Raw genomic sequence first — 27,598 nt, 5'->3', positions numbered from 1 at the left:
AGACATATTTGTAGGTAGTAGGGGAAAAGTCTGTAGACAGAGGAAGCTTAAATATTAGAAGATGAGAAAGACAGTGGAGATAATCAGCTAGAAAAGATTAAATCAAGTATACATATAGAGATGGGTTATATCTTCTTGCAATATGGGGGTGAAGGAAGAACAAAAGGGGAAAATGTTTAAGTGATGTGAAATAAGTAAGAAGGAAGAGAGAGGTCTTAGCAATTGTCTCAGGTTTTCTCTGCAGTAAAAAATAATGTTCTCAGCTGAGGAAGCTCTGTTGTATATTTGGTGAGAAATGGAAAGGTTTGGAAGAACTGCTATAGTAAGTGGAATAACACATCAATTAGAAAAGTGTTAAAACATTGCCTTGTTATGCTGAGAGGTCAGTTGAAATTATATAACGGAAATTTGTAGTTAGCTTAATTCAGCTTTGTGATTTTTATCAAGCTCATCAAGTTGCATATAAATTGGTGGGAAGGAGTAAAATGGTGCAAAGAATCTGTGTTTGAAGTCTGACCAGATATGAACAACAATAGGATAAGGGAACATGTGACTTGACCAAAAAAAAAGATAGTGCAGAGTTGAATTGATTCACCAAAAAGGGTCAATATAGAGAAGGGAGGAAAATGTAGCATTCAGTACTTGTGGCCTGAGAATGAACCGAAAGGAAGAAGGAATAATCATCATGATGAAGACAAAGTACAGATAGGGGAGTGGGGTCATAAGGCACAGGGAAAGATAGGATAATACAATAATATGATTAGAAAAAGAAATTTTATAGTTCATAAACATGAAAGTAGAAAATTTGTGAGTTATGGTGAGAAAAATGATATAACCATCATTTCTCTGCATAACTAAGGTAGATTGGAGAAGTAGGCCTTAAGATTTGAGGTGTTTGTGGAACTTGGAGGCTGTGGTATTTGAGGGATCATTAATATGTAGATGGAAATTCCCTATTATAGAATTGTGGTGGAAAGAAAGATAGGCAGTGAACTTATTGATGAGTGAAGGAGAATGTGAAGCCATCAGGCTTTTGAATGAATGATAAATTTAGATAGTATGAACCACAAGGGAAAAGAAGTTGCTGAGTTGATGGTGGTAGAGGGAAGAATCTTCTAGTGGAAATTGGGAGTGAGAGGTTTTCCAAATTATCTGCCACAAGTGCATCAGGGCATAAAATAGGTAGGGAATGGGAGGGTTATCAGTAATGGAAGAGTAGCAAGGGATACTAGTGTTATCAGGAGGAACCAGGCGAATGCCAAAGAAAATGTGTTAATCATTGCAAAAGGCATAGTAGAAGGAGTAGGTACATCTGAAATGGGCCATTTGGAGGGGTTTAATTGAGGGGAATGGGAATGGGGGGGCAGTCAGTTGCGGGTAGGGAACAATGATTTATTTGGTGATGTATTCTATGAGACCAAGAGAGGCTTTATGGGCAGAAGCAGCCAAAAATACTCTTGAAGTAAACCAGTCAGGAGGCAATTGGTGACAGTGTGAGATAGTATTAAAAAGATGAGGTTCAGAATCCTGGAAAAGGCTCTGGAGGAAGAAAGAGGAAAGAGGTGGGACCAGTTTGGGAAGACTAGGGCAAAGACAGGCTGGTGGCCAAGCAAGCTATCCCAAGGCTGATATAGGTCCTGGGAAGGTGACCTTTGTCAGTTCTCTACCTCTATTTCTCATTTCTCCTTTTTGTAAAATATGGATAACAAATGCATACCCTGTCTGACTCACAGGGCTGTTGTAAGAATTAAATTCAGTAACATAAATGAAAATGATCTCAAAATAATATAGGATTTTTAAAATGTAGAAATATACTTTGTATCATTGTGACGTTAGAAATAATGAATTTTGGGTGACAGGTATAGTCACCATGAATGTCATTAACTTCTTCAATAGCAATGAAAATGATTGTCTCATAGATCTGCTAGTAGACTTAAGGAGAAACAAATAAGGAAAATAAATACATTGTGATCAACTGATCACAAAAGAAGTCTTTAAAACTGAAACAAACTTTTGATTTCTCCTGGTCCAAACATGTGTGTATATATATATATCAGAAAAGGGAAGGGAAGATACTCATATAATATGACATAGCTCATTAGTAATAGAGCCCTTTTTATTACTCCAGCTTTGGTTCAGTGCTTTTCCCATCATCCTATGCTGCCCATCTAGGTGGATGAACATTTATTCTCACAACTTTTAAATTCTGAATTTTGAGCTTGATTTTCAGATTCTAGATACGTAACCTTCCCACTCTGTTGGCATCAAATAAAAAATGCCATACTGCTTTTTTGGTGTGGGGAGATGTCACAATTTGAAGGCAGGCCAAGGAGGTGTTTTCAGAGCCACTAGTGGAGAACAGTTGTCTCTATCTCTTTGTCCAATCTTCTGCTTGCTGAAAGGGGTAAGCATTCAGGAAAGAAGCTTTTCATTTCATCTAGTAAGCTGACTGGCCCATGGAGAGTGTATTGTTTAAAAAAAAAAAAAGAGCAATTGTAAGAATTGAGAGAGTGCCGGAACATAGACTCCCTAGGGGCTCCAGGAAAGGCGGGATATTGGTATTTTCCCCTTTCCCCTCCATAGCTAACTTCTCAAGTAGTAAAAACAATAAAAGTTTGGCAGGTCAGTTCACACTGTAAAAAATTAAATTAGTGGCGGTATGTAATGAACACAGCTTGATACCCACAGGGATGAGATTTTTATCTCACCCCTGGGATTATCCTGAGCAGCAAACAGTACCCTCCAGACCTGGCAAGGAGATGCTGCTCTCTCTGTTTGTCTCTATGGTAAAATACAGGCATCTGTATCTGACCCTGAACTACAAGGTCCAAAAATTGAAAGAATTCAGAGGTTGGCTGATGAGGAAATAGGCAGGGGAGAAAAAAAAAAACTATTTGCTAGGTTCTTGGGTCTAGAAGGTACATACTGAAGACAGGTTTGAAATGAGAGCAAAAACAGGACTAGTATTGAGATTTATCATTAGAGTACAGTATTTCCTTCCACTGGTGATCCTCTGACTGTCCTGAAGAGTATGAAAGTATTTGAGAGTCTTTGTCCTTTAAATTCATAGTTAAGATACAGTGTAAGATATGAAGCATCCCCATTGTTCGGTGTCTGATGAATCCTGAGTTGGTAGTCTTATTCAAAGTGTATAGAGTATTAGAGATTTAGGAGATGATTAATAGATATTTCTTGACTGACTAATGAACAAGCATAGGTCTCTTTGACACTTTTGTAAAATGAATTACTAGATTAGACTAGATGTTTTCCAAGTTTCCTTGCATCTGCCTTTAAATACTCTGATCCTGTGCTTGAAAAATGGTCTCAGAATCCATGAATTCACATCCACAAGGATAGAAGAAGCTAGAGTGATCAAAGACATAAAAGACAACAAAGAGGTTATTGAGTAGAGGAGAGCCCAATAGGTGAGGCCAGAGCAAAGGCAAATATCCTCAAAACAGCACATGTAGCATTTACAAGGGGTCAAGTAGAGTAAGTTTCAAGAAAGTAACAATGGATAGGGTGAAAAATCAGCTTCAGGAATTAGTTTTATTAAGGAAAGAGATATTTAAGAGCTCCATATAATATAGCACACACTGTACATAATGAAGAAAGCTCTATTTTAGCTGGTCTTTGTTAAGGTCTCAATAGAAGGATCATGGGAACAGACATTGGGAGCTAGAAGGGACTTTTGAATTAACCTGGACCTATCCACCACCACCACCCCTAGTCATGGTCAAATAATTACTAATAATTAGTAAGTAATAGAAAAGGGATTTTTATCCTCAGAAAGTCTAGAATGGTCAGTAAAAAATAAAAACAGATTCCTGGGAGTGCTGGATGGCTCAGTGGATTGAGAGTCAGGCCCAGAGATGGGAGGTCCTGGGTTCAAATTTGACCTCAGACACTTCCTAGCTGAGTGACCCTGGGCAAGTCACTTAATCCCCATTGCCTAGCCCTTACCACTCTTCTGCCTTAGAATCAATACCCAGTATTGATTCTAAGACAGAAGGTAAAGGTTTAAAAAAAATGGATTTCAACTTTTAGGGGTAAATTTTAGGGTTGAAACTGAATATATTAGTGGTCACCAGGGATTTAAATTCTAAATCCCAATGAAATACTCAAGTCAGAATGGAATTTTATGGTGGTTTATTTACAATAGAAGGAAGAAATTAAGAATGAGGGAGAGAGAGAGAGAAAGGAGAAGATCTCTGCTCTGACCTGGCCTGAGCCAAGGGGAGTTCAGAGGCCTCAGCCACGGGGCCTTACCAGAAGATTAAATCTAGTTTGGCTTCTAGTCATGAGACCTCCTCCAAGATGAGGGACCTCCTTGGAGGCTGGTGTCTTCCGAAAGGTCAAGAGAAAGGGGAGTCAGCCTTATCACTCCCCATGTGATTGTTCAAGGAAGCAGGCTGAGGACCCAAATTCCACCAAGTCAAGTTCCACCACTAAAGTCCTCAAAAGCTCCTCTCATAAGAAGTGACACAAAATATAAAGGCAGTTCTTTACATCACTTCCTGTGTCTCATATATATCAATGGTGACTTAAACTTGGCTTAGGACAGCCCAGGGGGTCAGTGTCTCTAATTTGTCACTTTCTAGCACACAAGGGTCACAGACCATCCTTCCCCACACTTAATCCTTAAGTGGGGGTGTATACATTCCATAGTTGCTAAAATTCTAAAGACTAAGCAGGGTGGAGTAAATCTAAACACCACAAACAGTGAAGTAAATGATATGTTTAGATTACCTTCAATATATCATTTACATTTACTGTGTAACTGGAAATCTTGTGCCTTTGAACTACATTTCCCAGGAGCCCACTAATTTCCTGTTGCTATGTGCTGACCTAGATAGGGAATAAATTGGGTGGGGTTCCTGGTCTTGCTTTTTTTGATTACTGGGTTGTGACATTGATGAAACAAGCTGTTTGAACAGGTAGATTAGCCATGGGCATGTGCTTTATTTTGTTCCCTTTTTATTTTGTTACTTCTAGAGATTATTAATAAATCTTACAAAATATAATATTGAAATTATTGTATGTTAATTTTAATTTTTACAGTACTTCATTGATTAGAATGAAAATGCATGCATCAGTATCAGTGGAGTTGATTCATAAAATATTTGATCTGAAAGAAACCTTATAACACATAAAGTCACAACAACATGGAACATAAACTGCTTGAGCTGGAAGAAGCTTAGAGATGATCTAGGATTTTACTCCACCCACATACATAAATATTCATACCCATTTGACAGATGAGTAAAAGAGAAGCCTATAAAGGGGAAATTATGTGCCCCAGGTTAAAAAGCGATCTACTGTTAGGCCAAAACTGGGAGGAAAATCCAGATTATTTTAATATTTCTCCCCCCGCTCCCCACCCAGCATGCTTTCCAGTGCACTAGCATATGGACATTGATGTGTACATCTGTTGTCTGTGTATAATCAGGATAGTCTTTTATCTGTACGATTAATTCTCTTGCTACCAAACTACAGCCAGGGGTAGGGATGGGATAGAGAGGAGATTGTTCTCATTCTCCATACCAGGAACTCTCATCATTCAGCAAGAGCATCCAGGTCCCCTTTGTTTTTCTCCCTTTAAACCACCCTTTACTTATTTTTTTCAGAAAAGGTTAAACTGGTCAAGAAATCTATCTTTGTTTCTTTCTTTTCCCCCTCTCTCCATCCTAACAAGAGCCTAGGGACCTTGTCCATAGTGATGTCAGAGGTATATACAGTGGCTGTTTTCCATGAGGTTGTATATCCCAGGCTAAAGAATAAGCCTCCAGCAGCAACATTTTATGATAGGGAGGGAAAAGAAAGAGTTCTATGAAAAGAAAAATCCCCTCCCCCTCCCCATTTTGAACCTGTGTTTCTGCTTTGCTTCTGTCCTAGTTTTCAGCTCTTAGTATGTTTATGCCTCCAGCCCTCAGGGGAGGTGGGGAGAGCTGTGGACTGTGGGCGGTGAGCAAGGGCCAGCTTCCTAGGCCCCTTTGCTCTCCTTCTCTTTGGCTCTCACTCCCATCTGCCATGCAAGACAAGTAAGCTGGGATGAAGCACCTGGCCTTCTCCCTCTCTGCTTGGCTGATGTGCAGAGGGGGCCCAGGAGGGGAGAGAGAATTCACATAGCCCCAGCCCTCCCTGTGGCTGCTATGTATGTGTGTCGATGCCTTGTGAGTTGAATGTCCTGTATGTATGTATGTAGGGAGGGGGGTGTGAGTTTGTGGAGAGAGGAGTTAAATTGTCACCCACTCTTAACTTTAGGACCTTTTGTTCTCAAAGGCTCACGAGATGCTCTCCCTTTTCTCTCAGAGGAGCAGCCAATGAAGGGAGCGTCACCTCTTGGATTTTGGAATCATGTTTGCGCAATTATGTTTTTTCCAGAAAAAAACAAAACAGGGGGCTTGATGGTTATTAGAAGTTACAAGCAGACAATATTCAAGAGCATTCTGCTCCTTCTCAGGACCTCAGAAAGGTCCCAATGCTGGAGGACCAAGGATGCTGGGTTCAGAGCTGGGGGACCAAGGATACAGGGCACAAAGTTGAAGGATTCAGGATGGAAGGAAACAAGACTGGCACAACTTCAAGAGACTTACACAAGTCTTATTTTAATGGCCCTCTTGGGCCCAAAATCATCCACCTCTTTTTCTAGAGCTCCCAGGCATCCTGGAGTGACTCTGTTAGAGGCTTAGGCAGCTTCTTGATCAACCAGCTTGTATCTCAGACCATTAGGAAGCATCCCATGACTTCTTGATGCTTTCCAGTACATTTCTCTTTCAGGGGACAGAGCAGATAATCATTATCCCTTCTTTAAAAAACAAAACAAAACAAAACAAAAAAAACCCCTTACCTTTCTGACTTAGAATCAATACTGTGTATTGGTTTCAAAGCAGAGGAGTGATAAGGCTAGGCAACGGGGGTTAAGTGACTTGCCCAGGGTCATGCAGCTAGGAAGTATCTTGAAGCCAAATTTGAATCCAGGACCTCCCATCTGTAGGCCTGGCTCTCCATCTACTGAGTCACTTAGCAGCCCCTTATTCTTATCCCTTCTTAGCCTTCCTACCTATTGGCCTTTTCTCTACCTTCCTCCACTCCAAAATGTCTGCTTATGACATTTCCTCTGTCTAAAGTGCCTTTCTTTTGAAGTTGTCTCTTCCTTCAGTCTTCCATATGCAACAATTAATAAACATTTTTTAAAGCCCCACAGTATAACCTTCCAATAAAATCCTACTCAGATTCTCATAAAAAGGTAGAGGTGACTCCTTGGTCGGTCTTTCTTGCTGAGCTAGAAAACCTTTGAGTATAAGCCTAGGCAACCACCACACTATGGGAGAAAAGCTTCTCTTACTAGAGTTGTCAAGAGCATGACACATGTTCTCTCTATATCTACAATACAGTCACCCTAGTCTAGTTCTTCATCATCTCTCACTTGGATTCTTGTGATAGCCTCTTACTTGGTCTTCCTGCTTTCAGTCTTTTTCCCTCTCCAGTTTGTTCAGCTGCCAAATGGATATTCCTAAAGAGCAGATTTGATGAGATCAGTCTTCTCTGTTTGTGGCTCCCTACTGCCTTTAGGAAGTTTCATTTACAAAACTCCCCACCCCCAATTTGGCATTCAAAGTACTTCATAATCTAATTAAGTCATTTTTTTTATTCTTGTGCGACTTTTTGTGACCTCATTTGAGGTTTGTTTGTTTGTTTTTTTGCAATGATTCTAGCATGATTTGCCATTCCTTTTCCAGCTCATTTTATAGATGAAGAAACTGAGACCCACAGTGTTTAGTGACTTGGCCAGGTTCACATGTCTAGTAAGTATCTGAGGTTGGATTTCAGACCAGGCATTCTATCCACTGCACCATCCCATAATCTAGTGTACTCCTCACATACTCTGTGCTACAGCCAAACTGGCCTGATGGCTATTTCTTGTACAAGGCATTCCATCTTTCGCTTCTGGATCTTTACACAGGTTGTCCTCCAAGCCTGGGATGTCCCCTCTCATCATCTCCATCTTGTAGAACCTTCAAAGCTCAGCTCAAATGCTACTACCTTCAATAATCTTTTTCTGATTTTCTCAGTTGTCTGTGCTCCACCTTATAATATTTGCATAGTATGTGTGTTTGTGTGGGTGTGCATGTGTGTATGTGTGTACTATACTCTTTATCTGAGAAAATATCCTCTACTCCTAGTAGAATATGGGATTTTTGAAAACAGAGATGGAGATTTATTTTGTCTCCCCAGCCAGGATACTTTCTGTTGCATCAGCATATGGACTTTCATGCGTGGGTCTATACTTTAGTTGTTGATACTTTTGCAGCTGTCTTTCCAGTGAATAGCACACTTCTTGGCACATAGTAGACACTAAACAAATGCCTATTGGTTGATTGATTTTCAAATGTAGTCTGTTAAATCATTGGGGAAGGGGGGAAGATGCTATAAAAACAGAGTTACATCTTTTTTTTTCTTTTCTTTTTTAAAACTTGAGAAAGCAAAATACAGACAGAACAGCTATTGATTAATTTTAGTATGGAATCCAAAAGGATTCTCTCCATTCCCCACAGATGTGTTTGCAGAGTCTACACCATTGCACAGGCCAGCCAATTGGTTATTATAAAAGAAAAAAAATCACCCCTGAGGAGGAATGCTCATTTGAGCCAGAGTGAGACATCTCTTAAAAATCACTGCCAATGGGAAGGCTGCTGCCCACTGTGCCTAAGCTCTGATTCTGCTAGTCTGTTGGCCAGTGTATCTGGAGCCAGTGAGATTAGCGTGATCCCCCAGATCCCCTCTAGAGCATCTATGCCATACCCCATGAGCTGAACACCCCCACAATCACCCTTGACATTTATAGTTTTCTTCATGACAATAATAATTTTATAGATTTCCGTGGGAAACTATAAAATCAAATTGGGTCCCTTACATGGAGGTTTCTGTTGGCCCCACTTCTATGGGTCTGCCCTACAAATGTTGTGCTTGGGTTGAATAAGATAGCTGGCTATGCCCATAGCAGCATGGGCCAAAGTGGTTGGCACCAAAAATATACCTCCAGGTAAAGGCCAAGGATCTCAGGACTCCCAAGAGGTATTTTTTCTGATGTGCTAGTATTCTCTAATTTTACTGGCTGTCATTCTCATTCTCCTTAAGTTCCCCTCTTCTGGAGAACATCCTGATAGATAAAATTCATATTCCTTTTTTCATCAGGAGTAGTGATGACATTTCTTTTTTATTACAATAGCCTCAAAGACAAATACTAATGATACCTCAGGGCATTCTGCATTCCAGCACAAGAAATTTAAAATCAATTCAATAAATGTTTTAAGTGCCTACTGTATACAAGGGCTTATACTCAGAGCTATGTGAGAAAATTATAAGATGTGACTTTTGCCCTCAAGTATTCTTCAAACTAGTAAAGGAGATGAGGGGAATAAGAAACTTAATTACCATAATACCAGAGAAAATATGATGCATGAAGTACCATATTCTTGTTTTTTGAGTCTCCCCACTTATCACCTCTGATTTAACATGCCCAAGCAAAAAATATTTAGTAAGACCCTTGGATGTAAGAGGATCATAGTGAAATTCAACTAAGGTTGGTATAGTGACTTGCCCAAGATCACACAATAAATAGAGATAGGTATCAAACTCAGTTCCTTCAATACTAAATTTCTTTAAGTCCACCATGCTTTCTCATTCTTTTAAGGTTATAGTGTTCCTAGTTTTCAAACTTTCTACCAAAAATAGAAATTGGAAGGTAAAAGCAGCATAAACTTAGCCTTCAATCAATAAGCACATGAGACCACAAGTATGCAAAAAAGATATATAAAGTATATATAACATTTATAAAAATATATAACAATTACAAAAATTTTAAAGAAAAATAGGGACTCTAAAACCTGAGTGAAGATAAGAAGGCAACACATTCTAGGAACACATCCTTTTCCAAAACATAGATGGGCAAGCACATGGTTTCCTAAAATTGTTTGTCCTTGACTTTCCCACTGGGTGGACCTGAAAATATTGTATCAATTCCAACCAGGTTTTCTAATCCCTCCATATCTCACCTAAGTAGTTCCAAATCCAATTGCCTTTCAAGAGCATGAGGCCAAAAGAATATATATATATATATATATATATTCATCTACCTGAGTGATATATGTTTACTGTATTCAGTCCCACTTTCATCGCTCCTTGAATACTGACATTTGTGAAAGTTAGGTCTTAGAATTGTGACAAAGAAATCACTTTTAAAAGACTGATATATATTAATTTAAGGTCGCCAAGGAATTCAGCTATGTAATTCCTTAATGAAAACTCAAGTCAGCCGTCAACCTTTTATGGAGTTTTAATTACAAACAGGAGGAAGAAAGGAATTAGAGATAGAGAGATAGAGGGAGAGAGAAAGGGGAGAGAAGGGAATAGGGCTTAAATACCCCTTCTGTTTAGGCTGGCCCAAAAGGCCCAAGCCCTTAGATAGCTGGGGCAATGAAAGGAGATCAGTCCCTATTACTCACGTGACCAAAAATGGAGAAACAGTCTCCGGGGCCCCCACCTTCAGCTTCCTTCAGCGCAAGCTTCTCAGAGCACACCGCAACTACTCCGACAAACTCCTCAACCACCACCGAGTCTTCAGACCCCCCTATCCTTAAGGAAACCATCCAAGTTCCCTCCCCTCAGTCCTCACATCTCCCAATCACCTGTCCATCAATTTCCCTGTGCCAATGGAGGCTCTAGCTTAACCCAGGACCGCCCAGAGATCTCTGGCTTTGCACATGTCTGTTGAAGGTCATATTTTCAAATAATTAAATCTTTGATCCTTTGCTACAGCCCTTTCTAAATCCTGTTAACCTGAGTAGGGTAGAGATTGGAATAATTAAATTTTGATCTAGGCTGCAGCCCTTACTCAATCCTGTTAGGACTGAATAGGGTGGAGATTGATTCCAAGTATCTCCATTGTATCAATTTTAAAATCAATCATGACTCAAAGAAATTCCTGTTCTATGCTTAAGCATAGGTCAAAGTCCTTTCCATTGTTCAGCAAAAGGTTTCTGTCCTAAAGTAATCTTAAGAAAGGAGGAGAAGGAACCTCCCATGCCAATGGGGTTCACATTCCAATAGTCAAGACCCACTATCAATAGGAAATTTTTCAAGTATGAAATTTCCCAATGGTGAAATTTCCAACATTTATAAGTCTAAGAAATTTTGAGGTTTACAGAATTTAGTGTGGGAAAGGAGCTTAGATAATAACTAGTTCACCTCTTTTATTTTATAGTTTAGGAAACTTGGACCCAGCGATGTGACTTTCCCAAGGTCACATAGGAAATATGCAAATAACAGAAAAGAGGGGATTCAGATCTTGCTTTTCTACTTCAAAATTGGATTACTATACATCTGCTCAAGTGAATGGGTTTGGAATGTGGAAGCCACTTACATTAAAAAAAGAAAAAAAATCTGTAATTCAATCTGATTTCTCTTGAAGCAGTATAGATTTTTTTCCTTGTTTATTATTTATATGGATTTTCCCCTTATTTTCATAGTAGCTGGTAGGTTAGAAGACTGCAAACTCAAAGGTCAATAGAGTTGGGTTTTACTCTGGACTATCTAAGAAGTGGTGTGGTACAATGAAAGGAGTGACAGACCTGGAATCAGGAAGCCCTGTGTTCAAATATGGCCTCAATACTTATTAACTGTTTGATCCTGGGCAAGTCACTTAACCTCTGTTTTCCTCAGTTTCTTCAAATATAAAATGAAGGTCATCTTGGCAGGACTGTTTTGAGTATTGAATAGGATAATATTTGTAAGTTTACTTACTGCAATGCCTTGCATAGAGTAGATGCTATATAAAGGCTTATTCCCTCTGTTCTCCTATGTAGACACTATATAAACAAGAACATTCAGCCTTTCTCAGCCTTGGTTTTCTCTATGTAAAAGAGGAATCATCATTCCTCCTTTATTCACATTATAGGATGGGAGGGATAATTAAATGAGAGAATGACTATGAAAACCCTTTGGAGAGTTGAAATTCTTCTCCAGTGTTAAATTATGATCATACTATGTTGATCATAATCAGCATGATGCCACAATAAAACTCTAGATGCTGAAGGTAACTCAACAGGCTCTTAGCAGGACTAGGAAAATCCTCCAACTGTCCCAAGGATCCATGCCTTTGGTTATCAATGCCTGTTCCCCACAGCTCCACTGGCATTAGGATTTCTCCTAAAGTTGTGGAGCTCTAGAGTTTGAGAGGAGATCATCTAGTCTAACCCTATCGCTTCATAGAGCAAGAAAGAGATACAGAGAAAAAGAATCACTTGAATTGTTTTTTTATGTAATGAGTAAGTGATAAAGGTGAGATTTGAACCCAGGTCTTGTGACTGAATCAATCAATAAAGGGAGCAAGCATTGATTAAGTACCTACTTTGTGCCAGGCCCTCCCTATTCTGTGTGTTGTGGAAAGAAATAAAAAAGCAATGCAGTCCCTGCCTTCGTGGAACTTACATTCTAAGAGGGAAGACCACATGTACAATATAGATGAAATACACTTACAATTCTGGCACTCTTTTCTACTGTAGCATATAACCTCCATGTACTCCAGCCTTATACTTTGAAATAAAAATTTTGTTCTATAACATCTCACAAGCTAATACTCAACTTCTGCTATAATTCCTCCCTAGATTAGAAACGGACTGCTCTTTAGATGGCCTATCCCCTGTTGAACAGTTAAAATTGTTAGAAAGTTCTACCTTATACCAATTGAGCTAAAATCTGCTTCCCTGTACTTAGAGAAATCGTTAAGCACTTATTATGTGCCAGGCACTATGCACTCATTGCTGCTACTTATGCCTTATGTTCTTTTTAGCTGTCTATATACCAATGGATTTCCAGTTCAGGGTTACAGGTTGGTAGTAACCATTTAGCCAAGGAAATGATGGCTCTCTCCCTCAAAGTTCATGTCTTTTTTGTCTCTAGTTCCATTTCTATATCTGTAGAGTTGCTATCTTCTAAATTACCACAGACCTCCTTCAGGGATTGGGTCATTATCAATACTTCTCTTGGTCCCCCAACCTACTAATGCCTTCCTTTTTCAGCTAATCTTCAAACACTTTGCTTCTATCTTGTGTGTACCTAGATATTAATTTTCACATCTTTGCCATTAGAACATGAGCTCCTCGAGACAAGACAGAATTTGCCCTGTGTTCTTTGCATCCCCAGCACTTAGCCTAATGCCTGGCCCATAGCAAGCATTCAATAAGTTATTATTGACTGAGTGCTATCTGAATTCTTAGGAAGGAGATGATTCTTTCAATCCTGTTTGATTGAGATAACCCTACATCCTAGATTACTGAGGAAGTCCTTTGGTCAATTGCCCCACTCACCCATGGAAGGAGAATCCTTGGTAAAACCTTTACTCCATCCCCAATATCCTGGACTAAGTGGATGTCAACTGAAGTTTGTTGTTTTTTTTTCCTTTTCTGGTGGGGGGGCTTCTTTGGACACCATCTACACTGAGACCCCTTCCAAGGAAAGAGGCCAGCCTGCTGTCCTGATTGAGCAAGAGGCTGGAAGCAGAGACAGAGCTGTTGTGACGCAGGCAGAGCAAGGGGAGCCCCAGCAAAGCCCTGAGCACTCTGGGCCTCCAGCCCCAGCTGTTATTCCAATACTTCTCTTTGTTGGGTTTGCTGGATACGGGCTGTACAGCCAAGTTTGCTTCAGAACAGCAGTGATTCACTGTAAATTGTAGGAGTTTCTCTTGCCCCCTTGACTGCTTCTCCTCCTCCTGCTTGTCCTCATCCTCTTCCTTCTTTTTCTTCCCCTTCTCTTTCTTCATCTTGCTCTTATTCTTGTCCTCCTTGTCTTGTTCTTCCTCCTTCTCCTCATCTTCTTCTTCCTCCTTTTCCTCCTCCTCCTCTTTGCTTTTGAATTACCTTAAGCAAACACCATCATCTTCCAAGGGAGCCAAGCTAGAAAGGAGCCTGGGCCCCTTTGCCAGATGCAGGCTTAACGACAGGGCACAGACACAGCCCCATTAAAGCCAGGCAGCGTCTTACGGGAATCATTCCTGGCTCTGTCTTGAAAAACAAATATAGCACGTTGGTTTTCTTTGGCTGCATCCTGGGGTGGGGGTGGAGCTGGGGGAGTGGGGGGATCACTCAAGGACGCAAGTCTGCTGTGCTGCTTGCTCTATACAAGCAGAGAAATAGCCCCGGAGAGTAGGGGAAATGGCCCGTTGCTGTTTACGAGTTGGGGATGCCTCCAGCAGATGCTGAAAATGGGCTTGGACTCCACTTGCCTTGTGCCGTTGAGGATGGCAGAAGGAGGAGTGGGGGAGATGGATTCAGTCTTTGTCTGAACTGCCTTGATCAGTGTGGCAGCCTGCAGGACTGTCAGCCCTGAAGCAAGTTTTAAAATATATTTATCCCTCAAAACCACTTGGGTTGCCAAAGTTCCGTGCTTTTTAGAATTGGTTTCATTTGTATCCCAACCCAGAGCCCCTCATGGATCCCCATGCTACCTGGGGTAGACAGCTGGAATAGACCCAATGAACCACACAGATATACCTCTGTATGCTACCAGGACCTGCAACATTCTTTGGTTCCCAGACTCGTAGATGGATCCAGAGCAGGTCCCAGAGAAGGAAGAAAGAGAAGACCCTTTTTATAAAATTCCTCACATATTGTGGATGAAGAGTACCACATGAAAATAATAGGCATGGCATAAATAAAACATAAATGAAATCCATATGCTCTGGATTCACAGGCACACAGAGGTACTCAAAACTCTTAGGTACTGTGCAACCAAGTTCAAAGAATCAGGTTTGTGGACAAATCTAGACTCATATCCATCAACAATCCTGAATGAGTTTGGGATAGAGAAAAACAAACAGCAACAATAACAACCACAACAAAAACTCATTGTGCTAGGGAGGAAGGATGAGGAGAGGTGAATTCTAATCATACTAGTTTACTGTAGGAATTAGTCATTTAACCACTGTTATTCCTCTTTCCTTATCTATAAATGAACAAAATGCTACTTAACTCTAAGAAGTGCTGTATCAAATGAAACATCGAATTTGAAAGTGTTGTGAAGACGTGAAGAAATATGAGAGACTTATGGATTTGAGTTTGACTTTCACACAATAACACTGATGTGGTATAAGTAAGTTACTTCATTTCTCACCTATTTTTTATTTGTAAAATGAATTTAATATTAACTGGCTTGCCTGCCTCCAAATGAATGTTGTAAGAATAAAACAAAACAAATGGCTTTGAAAATGTTTCAGGGACCATAGATTCCTGAAGAAATGTAAAGGTTTGACTTGAGTTCAGATTCTGCCTCTATTTATGAATAAACTACAAGTCACTTTATTTCTCCAGACCTCAGTTTCTTCATCTGCAATATGGACAAAATAATAAAACAAAAATTAAAAAAATTGGAACTATTCTAAACAAAAAAAATATATATATGTAGACCTTAAAACACTATAGCACTGGTAGCTTTTATACCATGGGGTATGGGTTCACATAAAATTCCAGAAATAGGACTGAGGTTGTAGAATAATTTCTACATTTTCTCTTAAATCCACCTACTCTCATCAATTGCTACCATTATGAATACATTTGGTTTAAAGGTAATCTGAAAAGTCTAGGGAATATTACACTACTAAGAACTTCTAAGATCATTTAAGGAGGAAGAGCCAAGATTGTGGAATAAAGGAAGGGACTCACCTGAACTCTCCCAAGTTTTCCTTCACACAATTTTCAAATAATACCTCAAAATGAATTCTGGAGGGGCAGAACCAACAGGGCAATACAGTATCCCTTCCAAAAAGAACTTAGAAGGTCAAAAAGAAATTACAAGGGACATTTTGCTGGCACTGAGAGTATGCTTCTATTGCATTGCCTACATGGAAATCTGAGTTTCAGGCCTGGACCACAGTCTCATGTCAAGGAGGAACATTAGCACACTAGAACTCATAGCCATAGGGGAGTGGGGATCCTAGTCACAGTTCCAGGATGGAAAAGAGTATTTGTGGTCACTCACAGACAAGAGAATAGGCCAGAAGAAAAATGACCATACTTCTCCTTATATCACCTTGGAAGAACTGAAAATATATAGAACTCAAAAATTATCTCTAAAAACAGCAGCACACCAAAAAATAAATATTGGGACAGTTCCCCCATCCCTTCCCAACAAGCAGAGTCCAACTGCAGTATAAAGTTAAAGTCAAGAAATATGCTATAAGTGACATCCAGGTAGCTCAGTGAAGGGAACCAGGCCTGGAGACAGGAAGTCCTGGCTTTAAAATTGGCCTCAGATACTTCCTAGCTGTGTGACCTTGGGCAAGTCACTAAATGCCAATTGCCTAACCCTTACTGCTCTTCTGACCTGCAAACAATACTAAGTATTGATTCTAAAACAGAAAATAAAAATTTTTTAAAAATTCAATGGAAATAAATGAGGGAAAAAATAACCTAATTATATAATGTTACTATCATGACACACAAGATCAAAACACAAACTCAGAAGAGAACAACAATGTCACAAAGGCTACATGCAAAATATCAAATAAAAATGTGATTTGGTATCAGGCCCCCCAAAAAGTCCTGGAAGAGCTTGAAAATTATTTTCAAAACCAAATTAGAGGTAGAGGGAAAAAAATTGGGAAAAGAAATGAGAACGATATAAGAAAATCATGAAAAAGGAGTCAACAGTTTGGTAAAAAAAATAACACATAAAAAAAGGAAAAGATGTACAAAAAGTTACTGAAGAAAACAATTCTTTAAAAATGAGAAATGATAAAATGATTCCATGGTACATCAAGAAACACTAGAACAAAATCAAAAGAATGAAAAAATAGTAGAAAATGTGAAATATCTCATTGGAAAAATGACTGACCTAGAAAATATATCTAGGAGAGATCATTTAAGAATTATTGGATCACCACAAGGAACTCCTGTTGAAAATGCTATACACAGCCAAAGAAGGAACTGTCAAAGTCTGAGCCCAGATCAAAATATTCCATCTTCTATTATATTTCCATTATGAGATTTTGGTTTTATATGCAATTTATGTCTTCTATCAAAGCATGAGCAATATGGAAATATGTATTGCATCAAAGTATGGAAGTAACCTATATCAGACTACCTCCTCAGGGAGAGGGGGGAGGTTAGGCAGGCTAAAAAGGGAAAAAAATCTGAATTTTCTAAAATGTCAGAAAACAATTGTCAAAAATTGCTTCTACATGTAACTGAAAAAAATAAAAACAAATTAAATTATATTAGAAAAAAGAATTATTGTACTAACTAAAAGCCATGATTTAAAAAAAGAACTTAGACAATATAAATTATTAAGGAAAATTGTCCTGATATCCTGGAACCAGAATATAAAATAGAAATTGAAAGAATCCATTAATCACCTCTGGAAAGAAATCCCAAAATGAAAATTCCCAGAAATATTATAGCCAACTTTCAGAACTTCTAGGGCAAGGAGGAAATATTGAAAGCATCCAAAAAGAAGAATTTAAATATCATGGAGTCACAGTCAAGACAACACAGAATTTAGCAAATTTACATTAAAGGATCAGAAGGCTTGAAATATTATATTCCTGAAGAAAAGGAACCTAGGATTTCAACCAAGCATTCCCTACCTGGAAAACAGTACAATCTTTCAAGGAAAAAAATTAATATTTAATGAAATAGAGGACTTTTCAATATTTCTGGTGAAACAAACAGAACTCAACAGAAATTTTGGTTTTTAAATATAAGACCTAAAGGAGAAATCTTAAGAGATTAAATAATGTTATATACTATTTCCATTCCTACATGAGAAGATAATGCTAATAACTCCTTAGAATTTCATCATTATTAAAGCAGTTAGAAAGTATATACATAGACAGAAGACATGAGTGTGAGTTGATAATGATACAATGTTAAAAAAAAAAACTTAAAGGTTGAGAAAGAATAATACATTGTGAGGAGAAGGGAGAGGTAGAATATGGTAAATTATTTCACACAAAAGGAGTCAAAAGAGCTTTTAGAGTAAAAGGGAAGATGGGGTAGTGGCATGCAGGGTCTAAACCTTACTTTAATCAGAATTCACTCAAAGAGGGAATAACATACATACTTAGTTGGATATAGAAATCTTGCTTACCCAATAGGGATATAGGAAGAGAGGGGATAAGAGAAAGCAGCAAGGTGCTGAAAGAAGAGAGGGCGAAATGAGAGAGGCAGTGGTCAGAAGCAAAACACTTTAGAGTGACAGAGTGAAAGGAAAGAGAGAGAAAGAAAGATAAACAAGAAGGGAAAAGGATGGAAGGAAATACACAGTAATTATAACTGTAAATGTGAATGTGGAAAACTCACACATAAAATGGAAGTGGATTACAATGCATAAAAAAACAGAATCCTATAATCTCGTTCTTACAAGAAACATACTTGAATCAGAGAGACATAAAATGAAAGTAAGGAACTGGAGCAGAATTTATTATGCTTCAGAGAAATCATGATCTTAGATAAAGCAAAAGCAAAAATTGACATAATTAAAAGAGGTAAGAGAGGGCAGCTGGGTGGCTCAGTGAATTGAGAGCCAGGCCTAGAGATGGGAGGTCCTAGGTTCAAATCTGGTCTCAGACATTTCCTAGAGGTATGGCCCTGGGCAAGTCACTTAACACCCATTGCCTAGCCTTTACCACTCTTCTGCCTTGGAGCCAATACATAATACTTATTCTAAGAAGGAAGGAGGTAGGTAAGGTTTTAAAAGAGAGAGAGAGATAAACAAGGACACATCTTACTAAGAGCTACATAGAAAATGAATTTGTATTAATACTAAACATATATATATATATATATATATATATATATATATATAATATGGTTTACTTTCCCCGATATATGCTATGCTGGTAGATTAGGGTTCCTCAGGGGATAGCTGCTACAACTTCCATGCAGGTTTTTAGGGGTAACCTTCTCATACTGTTCTTGTTCTTGAGCCCCACTGTTAAGCTTTTTATTAACAATCAGTCAGCTGACTCAAATAACTCTTTTTTTTTAAAAAACCCTCACCTTCCATCTTAGAATCAATACTGTGTTTGGTTCCAAAGCAAAAGAGTGGTAAGAGCTAGGCAATGGGGGTTAAATAAGACTGCCGGGGTTCACACCTCTAGGAAGATTATGAGGCCATAATTGAACCTAGGACATTCCGTCTCTAGGCCTGGCTATCTATCCACTGAGCCACCCAGCTGCCCCCTCAATTAACTCTTAACAAAAACATTTACTCAAAATGACATTCCATCCATAAACTTGGGTCATACCTTCTCTGTTAGGTGCCAAATGTAACTGTCTGCAGCCACAATTTAATATATTCATGGGTGGACCCCTGAGTAGAGAAGTTAGAAACTGAAGGAAAATGGGTGAAAGGGATAGAGAGAGAGAGAGAGAGAGAGAGAGAGAGAGAGAGAGAGAGAGAGAGAGAGAGAGAGAGAGAGAGAGAGGGAGCACAATAAAGGAAGAAAGACTCAGAGATGAAGAGTTCAACAACATGGGCTCCAGAGTGCATGCTCCTCTGATGGTGGAAAAGAGAGAGAACTACATGTGTCCCCAATCTTTTATTAGAGAATCAAGGAATGGAAAATGGGAGGTAGCTAATGAACATATGACATGGTATCTTATTTGACATCGGTTCAATTGACAACCACAAGATCAAAGAGGAGGAGGTTAATCAAACATGTGACCTGGTAGGGAATCTGATCTGTCAAGGTAGGAGCTAGGACCCTGTGGCAGATAACATCCTGCCCAGGAATTCTCATGACCTTTGGACTGTAGGTTTGGAGAGTGGTCAGAATTAATGAGTGCCAATTAAATACAATGATCAAGAAATAATATGACCATGAGTCTGGTCTATGAGCACATGGGTTATAATATTAATATATAAATAATACTTTCAAGATTAGAATATACATAGGATGCCACATTCTCCCATTAGTGCACACAAGATCATAAAGTAAAATGGTAGTGATATAGATGTGGGTAACAGAGGTGGCCCAAACTATTAAAAATTTCCAAACTGTGGAGTTGCATTTCCTTTGTCTTTGGGGGGGATATTATTCATAAAGAAGTATAATATCTGTAGTAGACAAGTGGTGCCTCTGCTTTTCTGGGCTATCTACAACTGGACTAGTCTAGGTTTTCACAAGGCAGGGTTTCTCAGCAGGAAGGATTTATCTACTGGAATCCCTTTGCTAGGCTTCTCCGATGCTACTCCCTGTGTACTTCTTGCATAATTTCTAGTTGAGGTAGTGTGTTTGCTCCTTCAGAAAGAGCAGACACTCTTGGCCTACGATTGGCAAAAACCTCTCCAGTTCTGTTTCCTCATCTTGGCTCTGAGGTTCATTTTCTTCACTTCTCCTACAGCAGGTGACAGTGAAAAGATGTATGTCCTCTGATCTTCTTATCTACCTCCCAGGCAGCATGTGCCAAAGAAAAGTATACCCTCCTTTCCACAAAAGTCTAAATTCTTTCCTTTGATGACATTTCCTGCTTCAGAGCTGTGTCCTCTCAGTGAGAAATCTCACTCTAACATACTGTAAGTAACCAAAGTCCTTATCACTACTGACTGATAAACTGGTAAATATCCAATTGTGCAATACTCACAAATAGTTCTGGAGCTAAGGGGTTTTTTAAACCCTTCCTTCTGTCTCAGTTTCAAGGCAAGAGAGCAGTATGGCAAGGCAATTGGGATTAGACTTGCTCAAGGTCACATAGCTAGAAAATGTTTGAGATCACATTTGAACTTAGGACTTCCTATGTCTAGTCTTGACATTCCATCCACTGAGTCACATAGCTGTTCCAGTGGGAATAAGGTCTTATCTTTCTCCAGTTAGTATTATGCAAATGAAGATCTAGGAAGAAAGGCACAGAGGTCAGTCTTTACTTTGGGAAGGACAATATCCCTATGGACTGCTTTCTTCTTATTTTTTTTTCCTGCATGCAGAACTCACATTAGTATGTAAACAAACCCCTTGAGGACAGTAACTGGACTTTTTTTGTTGTTTGTTTTGCATTTGCTTTTTCTTTTCTTCATATCCTCAGTTGTTAGCACTGGACTTAACCACTCTACTGTCAGTTCCCTCATTGATAAAACAGTGATGATGGTATCTGTACTACCTCTCAGGAGGATTGCTTTAAGTATCAAATGGCATAATGTGTGTCGAAGTGTTTTGCCATTCTCAAACTTTTTCACACTTATTCTCTCTTTTACCCTCAAATTTTTCATCTGTTATATGAAGTAATAATATTTATGCTACCTTCATGATAGCATCATTTGGAGCAATGTGCTACATAAATTTGAGTTATTTTCATAGAAAACTAAAACATCCACTTATAATTTCACACAAGAAGGGCATTCTATTTCCTTAAAATTGAAGAATGGTTCCTACTAATTATCAAGCGATGAATTTTGTGACACCTCTCATCATTTTTTCTAGTCTCTTAGGTTCCTAACCACTAAATTATTCTAATTCTTGTCTTCCTCACCCCATATATCCAATTATTTATCAAATCTTGACTCTACTTCCAAAATAACTCTTTCATCTGACCCTTTTATCTCTTTCACATAACTCTCATACTAATCAACTCATCATTCCTTTCCTTTGTTATTATAATGACCATCCAATCTGTCTCCTTGCTCAAAGTCTCTTCCCATTCCAATCCATCTTCCACACAATGGACAAAGGGATTTTCTTAAAACAAAGACTTGTTCATGTCATTACTCTACTCAATGAATTCCAGTGTCTCCATATTGCTTCTAGGATAACATATAAACTCCTTTGTTTAGTTTTTAAGACCCTATACAATGTGGTTGTAATCAACCTTTCTGGGCTCATTATATACTGGTCCCCTTCCTATGTTTTGTGATCCCACCAAACTAAGCTTCTTTCTGTTTCTCCCACATTGTGCCCCATATCCTATCTCCCTACTTTGGCCCTAGCCATCTCCCATGCTTTTAATACATTCCCACCCCTCCACCTCAAAAGATCAGTAAGGTAGTGATGGGATACTATTGTGCTATACGTAATGATGAACCTCTTGATTTCTATTAGAAATGGAAAGACCTACATGAACTGATGCGGAGTGAAATAAGTAGAACCAGGAGAACATTATACAAAGTAACTGAAAAATTGTGGGATGATCAAATGTGATAGATTTTGCTACTAACAACAATACAATGATTCAAGACAATTTTCAGGGATTTATGACAAAGAATGCTATCCACCTCTAGAGAAAGAACTGTTAGAGCAGAAATGCAGAAGAAAACATAATATTTGTCACTTATTTATTTGTGTATATGATTTGGGGTTTGGGTATGAAAAGATTATTACAAAAATGAACAATATAGAAATTGGCTTTGAGTGATAATACATGTAAAACTCAGTAGAATTGCTTGTCACCCCAGGAGAGGGGAAGAAAGAGGGGGAGAGAGACATGAAACATATAACTTTGGAAAACTTATGTGTAGATTTGTTACTGGAGTAAAATAAAGAAAAAATTTAAAAATGATCAATCAGGATCCTTTGGGATGGCACTCAAGTACCACCTTCTACATGAAACCTGTCATGAGACTCCTAACTGCTTGTGATCCCTTTTCCAAAGGACCGCCTACTTATTTGGAAGGAAGGGAAATAACATTTATCAAGTGTCAGCAATGTGACAGGCACTGCACTAAATACATTACAAATATCATCTCATTTAATCCTCACAACTACCCTGGGGTGTATGTGCTATTATCACCCCCATTTTAAATGTTGAGAAGACTGAAGCAGATAGTTTAAATGGCTTGTTCAGAGTCTCACAGTTAGTATATCATTCTCAAGTCAGTTTTGAAATGTGGGTCTTCCTGACTTCAAGTTCAGCACTCTGTGTACAGCACCACCTAGCTGTGTTTCTTCTCTATATTTATTTGCTATGCACATATATGTACTTGTCTTCTCTATTATAACATAAGCCCCTGAGTGAAGGATCATTTCATTCTTTGTATCCCCAGTGCCTATTTAGAACTTGCTACATAGTAGGCCCTTAAAAGTGTTCATTGAGCCATTGATTTCTCTGAACCACTATGTGAAATATACTGGTGAATTTTTTTTTAATTCAACATGTTTTCATTTATATTTTTTATATCATGTTTGTTCTGAGTATACCCTCCCCTCTATGAACAGCAAGTTGTCTTTTGTAACAAAAAATTCACAAATAGAGAAAAAAGTTATTTAGTAAAACTAATATGTCACTGGAGGCTGACAATATGTTCAACACTTCATATCCATACATCTGTGCTCTGCAATGAAGGAAGGAGGGACATTTTTTTGGTTCTCTAAAGCCATACTTGATCACCTCACAGTTGTGTAGAGCTTGCTTTCCCTTTTTCTATCCACTTTACTATAGTCATATTGCTTTGTTTTAAAAGTTCTATTCCACTCTGTCTTAGTTCATAATAAAATCTATTCTTCTGTAAATTCTTTATAGTCAATCTTTCTTCTGGTATAGTCACATTCCTTCACATTCCTATACCCTGAGTTGTTCCTCCCCAATGGGTAGAAACCTTCTTTTTTCACAGTTTCTTGTAAGAACAATAATGATGCAGTTATGTATACCTTCCTCCAAAGCTTACTGCCCATGTGACCTTTGGCAAATCACTAAATGTCTCTAGAACTTAGTTTTTTCATGTGTGTGCACCAGACAGGAAGATATATACATATATATATATATATACATATATATATATATGTATATATCATATATAAACACAAAGAATTTGAACTATCTGGCATTTGAGGTGACTTCCATCTCTAAAATCTATCATTCTCAAGCTTATGATTTTGATATATATGGGATCTTTATGCCTCCAATCTGTCTGAGCATAAGTACCTATCAAAGAGCTCTGTGGGTCAAAAGTTGTAGACATTTTAGACACTTTTTATATCATTCCAAATTGCTTTCCAGGATAGTTGGACCAATTCATGTTTCCAAGATACCAGAATGTCTAACCTGCAGGAATTTCAGTCCTGACTATTTCCATTCTCTGTCATCTTTGTTAATGTGCTTGGTGTGAGTTGAACCTCACGATTGTCTTAATATTCACTTGTGATATGTGTGATATAGAACTATTTTTATGTTAATATCTCATAACTTTCAGATTGATGTTATCATACTTTGACCACGTATCTATTGGGGAATGGTCCTATGATATGGGTGTTCATTTCCTTTATATCTTAGGTATCATACCTTTCATAAATATTTAACATTATAATTTTTCCCCTTCTTATCCTAGCTGCATTGATTTTGTTTATGCAAAAGTTTGGCTACCTTGTGTAATCAAACAATCTATTTTGTCTTTTGTAATAGCCTCTACCATATATTTAGTTTAGAATTCTTCTCTTACTATGTATTCATTTGCAGCAACATGGTCATATAACGGGTTAATGGTATAAATGCTGATTGCTAGTCTCAGATCTACAATAAGAGATTGTAACCTTGGGCCAATTACTTCTTTTTTTTTTTTTAAATAACTTCCTCTTCTGTAGAATAAAGGGATTGAATTAGATTGCCTCTGCTGTTCCTTCCATCTTTGATATTTTTGGTTTTAAGGCCCTAGCCTATGCTAATAGTCTTTGTAATATTAGATAAATTTTAAGATGTCATGACTTTCCTTAAGATCAGAGGGGAAAAAAAAACTAGACCATCACAAAACTAGGTTTGTAAAATCAGTTTCTTATTGGGAATTTGGAGATGAAATGATGGTGGAAAGATCCAATTTTCATTTTCCTACTGTTTCTGGGCTACACCTTGTGAACTGTTAGAGCATCCCCAGATGTTTTGAAATTGTAGTTAAAGATTATGTTAGTATGCCTAGTCCCAATCACAGCTGTGAGAAATAGAGGTTTGAATCTCACAAAACCCCTGTCTTTCTGAGACTTCTTGATTCTTGGTACCTGAGCTTTCTACTAACACTTGCTACAGGTGGAAATTCAGCTGACACCTCCAACAGGAGAGGGGGTGGCTAGGTGCTGAGGTGCTCCCTATGCCAGGCTTGGAGCCTTTGGCCCCACACTGGCACAGCTGTGTCTTTGGCTAAGTGCAGAGCCAAAAATAGCTAACACTGTCCAAGAACATCAGTCAGTAGAGGCTGAAGAAAACACTATTGAGAGACAGGAAAGGAATGCGGCTCATCAGTCCTCTTCAGGGCAGAGGGGAGAGCAGGTGTGGGGTCCAGGGCTGATGTGAGGGTAAGAAATAAAGTGATAATAGAACAGGAGACTATAGGACCCAAATTTATAAATGTCAAAAAGGTTATCAAAGGCAATGCCACATGGAAGAATTCACCATCTATTCCAGAATATGGATTTTTTTCCATAATAAAAGAGGATCTATTGGAAAGAAGGGAGACATCAGCTGGTGCCAATAGTCATAATAGGGTACCAACCTCTCTACCCCTCTGAAGTTGCTCATATGTAGTATTCAAAAGCAAGAAAGTCTAGAACTTCTGGGCTTTTGCTTTGGTAGTGCAATTATGATGAAAAACCAGAACATAATGTGCAAAAAAGTATGAGAGCCAGAGAATCAAAGAAGCCCTCTATTCATGAAAAAGCAATGTGGATCTGGGGGTCTGGTTCTGTGTGTTTCCTTGTACCCACATAGGACACATGCTCTAGTGTACCTGGAAATGTTTTTTGTTTCAAGCTGAACTCTTGTTCTTGAAGATAGATTTGTGTTGGGCAATATACAACCTTAGGAGAAACAAAAATGTAAAAGACTCTGTCAGAGATAATGAAGCCTATATTCCCATCCTCCCTCCCCTGAAGGCAATATATGGTTTATGAGACCATATTGATTTTGCATCTGTAGGACTCAAAAAATTATATCTTGGACTCTCTCTGTCATGGTTTCCTATCCGGGGCTTCTAGAAAAGAATGATTTTGTTGGTTCCTTCAGCTTCAAGACCTAGTGGCCGGCACACAGCTTGAGTAAAGATTTTATTCTTTGGGTTAAAATGAGATTATTCATTGTAGTTGACACCAGAGTCTCCAGGGTATTATCCTTTAAAATTATAGTGATAACTCATTTCCATTTCCATGTTGGCACCAGCTTGCCATCTCTATTCTTACTCATCTCCATATGTCCTCATAATATACTGTTCTCTTTTCAGTGTTGCATGCTACGATCAATAAACTCTTCTTGACAGACTGTCCTTGAAAACTCTTAAGGGAATGAGGCACTATCAATTCTTCCTTTTCTTGTATTAATGGATTAAGTCACATTCTAATTGGTGGGGCCGGTGAGAGGTATGGAAGATGGAATTTAGCAGTTTTCTGTGGTTGCTGTGACCTAAACCAGGGATAAGATCAGAACTTGAATTCCTTACCTCTGCTAGTTGACGAGGCTACATGGCTAAATGTCAGGCCTCAGCTATAAACCCCTGACAGCATCTCTGTGACATCACAGTGAGCATTGTAGCCAAAGTCTTTGTCAGCAGGTCCCAGCAGTAGCTGAGAAGCTTCTATCAGCTCCAAATCCACTTAAGAGGAAAACAAAATTCCATCATAATGTTGACCAGCTGTGGATAGATTTTTTTTTTCACAGAAGGATACTAGAGAGGGAGAGAAGCTCAGAGACCATTACCTTACCCAAACATAAAGCCACACATTTAGAGCTTTACATCAATTCTAAAAGGAACTTTGGAGGCGATGGTGTTCAATCCCATCATACTACACATGACAAAATTGAGATACAGAGAGTTAAAGTACACAACCATCTTTTAAGTGTCTGAAGCCAAATGTGAACTAATTTCATCTGGATTACAAGCCTATGATCCAAGACCAATACTCCACCCACTATACCACCTGGCTACCTGAAGTTTATAAGAGTTTTACAATAAAAAAAAATTTATCCAACAGTTTTGAGATATTTCAGATGTTTCTAGGTAGTATAGAATAATTAAAAGGGGTCATTCTGCCTGCTCTACTTCACTTTAATTAAGTTCATACAAATTTTCCTGTTTCCAAACCATGCTACCTCCTATGATGAACTGAAGCTAGTCCAGTGAACCCACATCGATGGGGAACCCCAAAATAGAAAACCTTTCACATTTCCTTTTTATCTGCCCTATACATCTAGAAATGAGTCAGAAGTTACTTGGGATAATTTTAACTAATATTTACTTTAGAACATTATTGGGAAAGGTCAGTCACTTACTGTCTGATCTGGACACATGTGTGTTTTCTTAGAGTCTCTCTATTTGCACTGGCTACTTGGGAAAATCAGTGGAGTTATTCTAGACACTTCTGCTAATGGAACACAGTGATTCATTGACCTGGTGACTCCTTTTATGAAATCAGCTCTAAAATTTTGCCTGTTTTTATACTCACAAACCTTGACTTTACTCCATCTTGATTTTTTTATATGATTGTAATGATCTTATGGTATTTACTCTTTGTTCTTCAATTCTTTCATCAGCCTTTAGTCAAAAGCAATGAATTTCTGGGCTATCATGACCTGACCCAACCTGTCCAGATGTGGAAAGAAAAACATATAGAAGAAGAAAAGGTTTTTTTTAGATG

General features: G+C 38.5%; 1 protein-coding gene and 1 long non-coding RNA gene across 10 annotated transcripts in view; one reads left to right on the top strand and one right to left on the bottom strand.

Annotated features, from left to right (window-relative positions):
* Positions 1-27,598, top strand: part of ASTN2 (astrotactin 2) — a 1,150,327-nt gene that overhangs the window by 970,267 nt on the left and 152,462 nt on the right. The window lies entirely within an intron of this gene.
* On the bottom strand, positions 2,096-26,434 carry LOC130458261 (uncharacterized). Its single transcript, XR_008917375.1, has 2 exons — positions 25,699-26,434; positions 2,096-3,363 (listed from the first exon to the last, which is right to left on the bottom strand). It is a non-coding gene; the product is annotated as an uncharacterized LOC130458261 (long non-coding RNA).

The sequence above is a fragment of the Monodelphis domestica genome, chromosome 1, assembly GCF_027887165.1.
Source record: "Monodelphis domestica isolate mMonDom1 chromosome 1, mMonDom1.pri, whole genome shotgun sequence".
In the NCBI taxonomy this organism is placed as follows: domain Eukaryota; kingdom Metazoa; phylum Chordata; class Mammalia; order Didelphimorphia; family Didelphidae; genus Monodelphis; species Monodelphis domestica.
Note: the sequence above shows the minus strand (reverse complement) of the source record. Positions and strands in the feature narration are given on the sequence as shown.